This window comes from Sciurus carolinensis (assembly GCF_902686445.1).
Source record: "Sciurus carolinensis chromosome 14 unlocalized genomic scaffold, mSciCar1.2 scaffold_115_arrow_ctg1, whole genome shotgun sequence".
Classification (NCBI taxonomy): Eukaryota; Metazoa; Chordata; class Mammalia; order Rodentia; family Sciuridae; genus Sciurus; species Sciurus carolinensis.
In genome coordinates this window covers 1461431-1471833 of record NW_025920107.1, presented here as the reverse complement: position 1 = coordinate 1471833, position 10403 = coordinate 1461431, and the positions used below count along the sequence as shown (strand labels likewise).

Below are 10403 nucleotides of genomic sequence, written 5' to 3'. Positions count from 1 at the left end.
AAGAAACTCTGATATATATATATATATATATATATATATATATATATATATATATACACAATGTAGTTATACACATCCATAAAGAAAACTGAACTTAAGTCTTTGCAAGAAAATAGATGGAACTAGAGACCATGTTAATGGAAATAAGTCAAACCCAGAAGGTTAATGGTTATATGTTATATATGTAAGCTAGAGAAAAAAAAAAAAAACAAAGCAGGTGGTAAATCATCTAAAAATCAAAGGAAGATCAGTAGAGAAAAGTGACTAAGAGGTGGGATGTAGGGAGGGAGGAGGGAAGTGCTGGGGATTGATATTAGTCAAATAATATTGTTATATTTTGTGCAGTACAAATATGTAACAACAAATTCTAGCATTATGTGCAACTGAAACCAGTCTTAAAAATCAGGATTGGGTCCTTTTTCCTCCTGCATTGAAGATTAAACACCCAAGAAGTACCAAGGCAAGAAAAAAAGTTTCATCTAACAAATAGAATTGAGAGAGAGAGAGAGAGAGAGAGAGAGAGAGAGAGAGAGAGAGAGAGAGAGAGAGAGAGAGAGAGAGTTTTCTGGAAAGAGGGAGTCCAGTGCTGATGCCCAAAGGGGTGGGGGTGAATTTTCCCTTTATAAATTCTAGGTTTTCTTTTTTCTCATGTCCCCTCCTCCTCTTATCTTGCCGCTGTGGCCAAAGATGACCAAAATGGCAGGAAGAGAGCCAACAAGGTGGTGATTGCTTTTATTTGAAGATGTGATCCTTCCTCTCCACCAGGGGCTGTCAGCAATCAATTGATGGTGAGTTATATCTACCCATCTCCCTTTCTTTGGTAAGCAGCTATTTGCTCTTTGCCCTGGTCTCACAACTATAATGCACCAATAAAAAATGTGACAAAAATTTTAAGTCCACATAAGCTTTGAGAATGACCTAATTCTGGCCACATGTTGAATCATGACTTTAGACAGTCCGAGAGACAAATGTGTCTGCCTTCATGGATCACTCCCTATTCAAAGAAGGTTAAAAGTTACATTTTGCTACTTGGCTTGTATATAGATGAATATAATCCAGAACAGAATGTATTTATGTATTTTTCTTAGGATTTCAAAATAAAACATTTCCATGCAATGTAGTCACGCTGCCTACTGTCAACTCTGAAAGTGCTTGCTTTTTTTCTGTATTATAAATAAGATTTTTGTCAGCGAGCATACATTTGAAATAAAAAATTGCTTTCTATTTTAAGAAAATCATTTTTCAATATACCTACAGTGTATATTAAGAACCACATCAACTGAGGCATATTTATAAGGTAGAACAAGTATAGCCTTGTTGATTCCTGTTGGTGGGGTGTCAGAGCAACAATCACTTCTGATTGGTCCAATGTAGTTGCAGTTTGATTGAGCCAAACAGGAAGGAAGGGAGGAGCTCAGAGCACTGCTCACCTTTAATTGGCTAAATGCAGTTTTCTTATTGGACCCAGCATTGGTCAGAACCCATGTGCTGGAGATTGCAGGCAGAAAATGATCATTGTATGAAATCATGCTTGTTGTACCGTGCAGAGGCTTCCCCTTTGTACTCATAAATCTCTAGCATGAAAAGCATCACATGTAAATCTTTGCAAAAAAGTAATGAAAAATTATGTATATCTTGTAGTGTCACCTAAAACCTGGCCTTGGGGAATATGAATGATGAGAATCCTGTCATCATTGACCATTTGCATGTTGCAGTGGGAAACAAGGGCACTTGATGCTCAGAAATGGGTCCAAATTTATCTCCTGGTAAACCTGTCTGTTGAAGTGTGAGAAGGGCAAAGACACTCCTAGTGTTTACTTATATTCTTACACTTTCTACTTTTCACTCTTCCTGAAAGAGCTGTAGACTGAGGTCCCTGAAATCTTGACAGTGTATCTGGAGCAAGATCAATGCAGATCATAAGAATTTTCAAATGTTTAATGTTACAGAATTGGTGACTTCTGGGAAATTGAGACAGTGGAAAGGCTTCTCTTCAAACCCCAATTCTTGTGATCAAGTCAGAAAGACTTCAGAAGTGTCACTCAGAGTAATGGAAATGGGTTTATTGAAGGGATAGGACAAGGGAAATGGACACTCTGGAGGAAGAGAGTGAGTTCTCACAGAAATGAGAGAAAATGTGTGCCTCTTCTGCACTCTAGTTTCATTAGAGTCCTAGAGAAGTTTCCTGATAATCCCAACAATGTCCACATCTTGATTTTTGACTGACAGCATAATGATTTTAAACTGTCAAGTCCCCACTGCCACAACAACCCTAGGTGACATTCACCCATGCTCACGGTTTCTCATTGAATTCTTAACCCAAAATTCTTACAGATTATATGGTTAGAAGGAATTGTCTTTATCGTCATGAGTTTTGGTATCTGGCCTGCGAAAAGGGTCACTAAAATCTCCCTTCTTTATCATTATATCAAGACTGTATTTCTCCTGCAGAAAACTGGTAGTTTCCTGAGGAATATGACATATCCTGTTCACTTAGGCCTGGCAGGGTTGCAGGCAAATTGCTTCTTGAAAAAGAAAGCAAGTGGGAATCAGCACAGTGGGCCCACTTTATAAAATTATTCTCTTAAATTCATGTGCTCACATCTGTCTGTTCCCTATCATTTAAGAAGAAATAGTTCTGCCTAAGTTATACTATGGTTGAATGAGTTTCTAAGAGTGGGTCCCAGACCAACTGAATTTCACCAGAGAACTTGATAGCAATGCAGATTCTCAAGCCACATCCCAGACCTACAGTATCAGATGCAGGGATCCTAAGTTTCATGATCTCTCCAGGTACACAGTTGCAGTTGACCACCTGTTTTGGTCTTTCCTCCAAGAACACAATCTTTTTCACCACTTTGAAAAAACCCTTTTTATGATGATCTCACTGACTGACACTGCAGGCAGACAGGCTTTGAGTGTTAGTAGGTTTCAGCCCAGGTAGACAGACCCTGAGATACAAAAGGCTGCAGAAGCTGTTCCCTAGCACCCAGGAGTCGAGAGAATCCTGTTGCAGTGTCCCCTTTAAAATCCACAACCACACCCAAGATTAATAGTCAAAACCCTGTAAATGTTTTGACCTTTACTTCTCTTCCAGAGGTGGAAGCATTAGCTAATCTGCTGTTTACAAAGCTCTAAAAAAACTGTGTCACTGCACCATGATCATGATTGGGAGGACTACAATTGAGAGGACCAAGTTTTTCCTGTATGGAAGATACTGGGTGGTGTGCAGATCCCTGCAGTTTCCCCTTGAGACCACTAGATGGTGAGAGTGCACTTTCCTACAAAAAATGAAGGGCACTCTACAGTCAGACTTCTGGCTTCTCTGAGCCCCATCAGAGTCCCTAAATTGTCAGTATGCTGAGGACAATTTTACTGTAATGTCCAGGAAGTGATGTGCAGCCAGAGGCATTGACTGGAGGGAGCAATGACCTTGGTACTGCAGCAGGAAAATCCTTTAGGATTTTACAGGTTCTAGTCCCCATGTACATTAGGCTGACCATGTTCCCATAGTTCTTAGTCCTGGGGGTGGCAGAGCTCTGGTCACAGGTCCTGATAATACCAATGAGTAGGAGGAGAGGTCATAAAGTCACAAAAGGCCATTTTCTTCTCATTGGGAAGTCTAATCTGATTGTAAGAACACCCAGGAAAGAAAATGACCTGCCCTTTATGATGCTTTAAAGTGTTCATTGGGAAGGTAACTGAGGAAATGAAGAGAAAACTAGCATTTGAAACACCAGTCCAAGTCTAACTCTACTACAGACTATTGTGGGCTTTTGTCTGCTCCTGTGCCTCTTCTGTGACCCAAGTTTGCAGCCATGATCAAAGAAATTATGTGCAATAGAAATAGTGCTTGCACAATTCCCACTTTCCAGGTGTAGCGACCTTCCTCCCCTCCAGTCTCTTGCAGTGCTTCCTATTTCTCAGAACAAAGATAGGGAAGACCTAACAGAATACAGAGACTGGTTGGTCTCCCATGACCCAGGCCCAGGGACTCGGGCTATGTATGCAATTGCCCTGGCTCTTTTGAGAAGCTTTTCAAGCTTGGCATTCTTTTAAGGGTAACTTAGGTTTGTTTTAATCTGGTATGGTAAGACTCACAGAAACAGATTTGACTCTCAAAGACTTCTACAGTTTCCATAAACAGTTGTGCCAGGCAATATGGGAAGCACCAGGATTGGTCAGGACACAGAGAGTGTGTAAGGTGAGGGAGAACTAGGGAAAATGACTTTATTTTATTTGTTCAGGAAGAAAAGAGGAGGCAGAATAAGCAGGCTTAGAATTAGTACATTTCAATAATTTCAGTGAACTCTAGTAGACAAGGACCATCCCTTGTTCTCTGGGACTTGGGTTTGGTATAATTAAGGCAATCAAATAGTGGCACAAGAGGTTGGGAGACCAATAGGGAGGGAATTGGTGGTGTGGAATTGGTTTGGTTTGTGTAAGGTAAACATGCTGGAGAGATGGCTGACTCTCTAGGTATTAGCTGTCTCCAGGAAGGCATGTCCTGGGTGCAGTGGCATGTGTCTGTAATCCAAGTGACTCAATATCTGAGGGAGGAGGCCAGTCTGGGCCATTTTGTGAGATCCTGCCTTAAAATAAAATTTAAAAAGGGGCTAGGGATCTAGTTCAGTTGTGGGTGAGTTGTAGAATGCTCCTGAGTTCAATCTGAATAACCACCCACAATGTGCATGCACACACACACACACACACACACACACACACACAAAACAGCATAGGAGGGCATGCCCTTCAGGGTCAGAAAAGTCCCAATTTCAAAGATATAGTGTACCAACAATAAATGGCATGGTTAACGGAAGTAGTTTCCATTCCCAGAAAGGAAGAAAGTGTAGCTCTGCAGGTGCTTCTAGCAAGCCTGCTATCTGGTGCCTGTAGTCCAGGACCTGTGTTTATGGTCTTTCAGATCACATGCTTCAGACTCCAGACTCCTGAGTGACTGCAGAGCATGAGGAGTCATTCATTTTAATGGAGAACTTTCCAGTTTGAAATAAAGCTTGGCCAGCAGAGCAGAGAATGCAGATACTCATCAAGAATATGCCCTTTTATCCTCAATCTGGAATGAGTTCAGGATGCTTGGGACAAGGACAGATTTCTCAGAGAGAAGAGGGCAGTGAACAGGATTTGCAAGATGTTGTTTCTCACTGGATTTTATATTTTCTCCAATTGCTACTTTGAAGAGGATGTGAAGCACCATGCAGACCACTCTGAATCTTCAGAAGAAGTCAATGGGTTTTCTTTGCAGTTGGCATGAGAACTTCCCAGGTCACCAGCTCCAGTATGGGACAGTGGATTCCAGTGACTCTGCATGTTAATTTGTGTGTGTGTGTGTGTGTGTGTGTGAGTATGTGTGTGCATACAGGTGAAGTGCTTGATGGCTCATTGTGCATGCTTGAGATAAAGGGGGAAATACTACTTTCTCAATAGGGGGTTACTACTTACAAGGAATCTTGCCTGATATTCAAGGAAAGGCATCTGGCTTCACATCAACAACTGGACTTGGACTAGAAAACTTTTGGTAGTCTGGCCAAACTCATTGACAGAGAGACTGTAGCACAAGAATCAGGTCTAAATTATTAATTCCCTTGCCCCCAGGTTTTAATATGACATGTGTCTTCCTCTCCTCCTTCTTTTTTTTCTTTTTTTTCATTCCACACCTACTATAAAGCAATCCACTGTTCTTGAAGCACTGGGAACAAAATAATGAACAAGAAAAGACCCAGTGCCTTCATGATTAGCATTGATGATCTATACCAGGATTCCTGATCTTCAGAATGATTAATGTGAGAGAACAGATGCTTGTTTGTGTTGAAGGACTTCCCTGATTATGATGTTGTGTTTTGTAACATCCATGGCCCCTGATAACCTAGCACAGACACCTGCAATTTTTGATAGTTGAAAATGTCCATAGAAAGGCCCAATATCCCCTTAATGTGACCACTGCCCTGACTAATAATTGAGGCAGACAGCTAAGTTCACCTGCAGTGGCGTTTGCACAGATGTCTCTGTGACTACATGAGGTCTGCTGAGGAGTCTGCTACTGGTCACAGAGTCTGGATTAGCAGGACTAGCAGTGGGTTTTAGTATATGTCTGTTGTGAGACAGTTATTGACCAAAGGCTACCAAACAAAACCCTGGTCAAGAAAGGCTCCATCTTAATATGGTGGATTATCATGGAGACATTTCAGTGACAGCAAAAACCAGAAGTCAGCAGAGGTATATGAGAATAATTTAAAGACTAAAATGGTCTTCCCTGTTGTCACGAGCATGTCGAGACACTTGCGGCCTGTGCTGGATCAGGAACCCAGTAGGATAAAGTAACTCTCACGTAGTCAGTCGTTGGTCCTCAGGTGAGGTTTTATTGATGCTCGGTTCACAGCAAACAGCAATCAGCAATCGAAGTAACAGCGTGCAGTGACCAGGAGCCTCGAGCTGGGGAGCACTATCATGTCACTAGTCAGCGGGACATAGTGACAAACTCTGTCAATGGAGTAGTGCCCGCTCGCTCCGGATCAGTCTGCAGTTTATATAGTCACATCAAAACATGTTCACGCATTACATAATTTATTTTTCAAATCCTAGATTCTTCAAACTTATCTAGTAAATATTTCTACCAGTTTTACCACTAAAACTAATGTAAATTTGGTGTAAACAAACTGCCAAATGTTTTTCTCAGTGACTGCATAGTCACTATGTACGTCACTGCATGTCACTCTACTTATCTTAACACTACACTCACAGTTTGTTTTGATCTAGCACAGCAAGCAACATGTTTTTTATAAGTTTCACAAAATGGAGTCAGAAAGCAAAATGGAAGTTGTTTGGTTCACTTCAATAATGTTCCATACACCTGTTATTCCCTTTTAGCCTGTCCTTCACCTTGAAATAACTCCATGGTGAGAGAATAAACCTATTGGTGACAGGCCAGCATCCTACAGCTTTTTTTTTTTTTTACATAAAATTCCAAGTCTTCCTGTGTCTCTGTACCCCCTAAATAGGAGGCAAAGAGTGTAAATGGGTTTATTTGTGACTGAAGCAGGAGTGAGCCTCAGCTTTTGCCAAATTTATCCCAACATTTGTTAAAGGCATATGTGTCTGCTTCCCATAACATCTCACAGAATGGTACCATCTGATTCTGGAATCCAGCACAGAAGTTACTCTCAATACCCCTGCTTGTCCATCCCCCTGTTGAGCTGAGGTTCTTTCTCTGTTCCTCTGTACAGTATTGATAGGTAAATTAATAAAACTGTTATGATTCAGATATGAAGTGTCTCCCAAAAGCTCATGTGGGAGCCAATGCAAGAGGTGAAATGATTGGGATATGTGAATCTTACCCTAATGAGTTAATCCTCTTGAATAAAATAACTGGGTTTTGTTTATGAACTCTTCTTTCCTATTCTCTCATAATGTAGGGAGCATTTAAAAATGTGGGATAGGGAGTTCTACCAGCAATCTCCCTGTGCATGCATATAGACATTTCATTCTTTGCTATCAGACTGAGGTTTTGTGACTCCCTTTCCTCCATGGCAATTCTCAAGGAGCTAACTGCTTCTCTGGTGTTCTCTCACTACTCTCTGCAGATAAGCTTTATAGCACTAATTATCCTGTTCTGTAGATGTCATTCTCAGTTTGCTTATATACTCTGCAAGACTATGGCTTCCTAGGGAGGATAGAATAAGTCATTTTTCTGTATGATTTCATTGCTGAGTGAAATATATAAGTGCTGTCTGTTTAGCTAAATATTTCCCAAGGATAAGATCAAAAATGTTAAATTGAGACCACAGTGCTGGACAGTAGAATAATGGGTTTCAGATATTATCAGATTCAGTTGTACCAAAAGTATAAAATGTTCAAGTGTTCCACATAAATTAGAAGAGGGAGAAAAATAATGACAGAAACAGAAAAACCTGCATTTTAGCTAGTCTACAAGGAAGTAATTTTGATAGTTGCCATTATATTATTTTTACATAAAATACTTTTGTTTTTGACATGCAATAAAGTTATTTCAGAATCTGCTAATTTACAGCAAGCAACTGTATACAGATAACAAAAGTAACAACTTACTACTGATCAGCATACAGCATTCAAAGCAAACAGGCCTGAGAAAATGCAGCATTGAAACCATATGAACAACATATTGTGGGACAGGGGGAGGGATGGAGGGAAAAACTGTATATGAAACATCAGAGTTTAAATGTAGTGCATTACAGCAAGAATGGTAAGAATAGAGATAACAGATCTATATACCTACCTAATACAAAGTTTGTTGGTAGGTCTTTCAGTGGTAAACCAGTTGAGTATCTTGTGTAATTATTGTGTAATGACAACTTACTGAACTCAGTCTTAAAACTCCCTAGATATAAATAATGAATAATCTGGTACTTTTCCTTTTATAATAAGTTATGCTTGTGAGGGGAATTTTTGGTTCATCGATAACTCCCAGAAAAATGCTCCGCAGACACAGGTCTCACAGGAGGAACTTTTATTTTATGCAGATGATTCACATCCACTCTGGGAAAAGGGAAGAAGGAAAAGAAGAACATGGTGCATAGTTTCTTCTCAGATATCAAAATTTCCCGGGCTGGGAGGAACCAATCACGGAGGAGAATTATTACAGATTGACTGATGGACCAATGACATATTAGAACGTAATATGGGAGGCAGGAAGATTACGGCAATGTAAGCTGGAAATTCCTATAATGGGAGAGGCTGGCATAACGCAGATTGACAGGTTGGGAGGCTGGGTTAATGGGAGAGGTGGGCGGAATGCAGATTGACAGGTGGTTGGGAGACCAGATTCCTTACAATGCTTACAAATTTTATTACAAGCATATACAGTACTGATCAATGTAAAAAATTTTTGTACTTAGAAACATAAAACTATATTTAATGAAGTATTAAATATTTACATAAACACAAAATACTAGGAAAACTTTAACTAGGAAAATACAAATATTTAAGGGATCTCACTTTGGGATATTCTCTCTTGGGACATGATGGCTTCTTCACACGATATGGCCCACTGGGTGCAGGTTGGGTGGGACAGTGCCTGGATGACTCAATGTCCCCCAGCATAGCTGGTACAGGGCTTGGGCTGACTGCACCAGGAAGCTCAGGACCTTGGAGCATGTATTCAACCAACCATAGGAAAAAATTATAACAGCTGCAATGCAGAAATATTCAAATCCTATGATTTATGTAGTTGGAGTTGATATGCTGGACAGACATATAGATCCCTCTGGAAAGCTGTGCAGTCACAGGCTTCTCAGCATACAGTGGGGAATTCCTTCCTTCCCTGAAGTCTCTTATTGGTGCAGCAAGAATCAAAACAACTGCAAGAATATTCTGTAATTGATCCTGTAGAGAAAACAATGGAACTTAAAACTACTAATATTCCTTTACAAATATTTCAGGGGATGAGAGACTTACATAAAAATTACATCCTTAATATGCAGAAAAGACAGTTCTGATTCAGGAAGCCATCATCTCTGTGCAGGGAGTCAGCCTTATCAGTTATCTGCAAGGGTTGATGGCAAGCATGATATTTTCCAATGCTGTTAAAGTCTAAGAAGCAATGGAATGGGTAATATATAAATTAAATGCTGAGATCAAAGAGTTGACAACTTTGGCAAGAAGAAGTATAAGAATACTGATGGTGGTGGCAGCATTTGTAGAGAAATGAAAAAGTCAGAATATATCAGGTCCCTTGGTCTCTCCAAGCAGACAATGTATTTTTTTGTCATTAAAAACTACAACAATATTTTAGGTAGAATTTTAAAAATAATCTGGAGTAAGGCTGTATGACTATATCCAAAGATACAAGGCTTCTAAGATCTAAGGAATCATCTGAGGTTAGTGAGCTTGAAATGACTAATTTCTAAAAATCTAGTATTTATGTAAAAATTAACAATTTTTTAAAAGAGTACTTGGGAAAAATTGGTATTGACATTGACTCTCCATAAAATAAAATTTTAACACTTTTCAGATTTTGGAACTGTACCTGACTCTGGACCAACCTCAGAACTATGCAAGATCACTTTGGTAATACAGAATAAACAGCATGCATGAGGGAACTCACTCTAAAAGGAGAAATCATATAGTTTAAAATACATTAAACTGTATAAAATAACATGCTATCCTAGAAACCATTGTTTTGATATGGTACTTAATGATAATTTTGGAGTGAAAATTATTACTAAGTCTAAAATATGACTCCAACATAAATAATATGTTATTGTTTTAAAGAGTACTGAATTGCTTTGCCAAAGTTTTGTAACTTAATAAAGGTATTACCTTCCTTGAATTTGATTTAGCATGCAGTACTCTGGGCTGGTTATATTAACTAAAAAAAAAAAATTCACTAACTGAGTTCTGCAGCACTCTTA

At 39.5% G+C, this 10403-nt stretch overlaps 1 pseudogene; it reads left to right on the top strand.

The window, feature by feature from the left end:
- The window catches only part of LOC124973275 (PRELI domain containing protein 3B-like), a 58098-nt pseudogene extending 48398 nt beyond the window's left edge, over positions 1–9700 (top strand).
- The last annotated feature ends 703 nt before the right edge of the window (positions 9701–10403 follow it).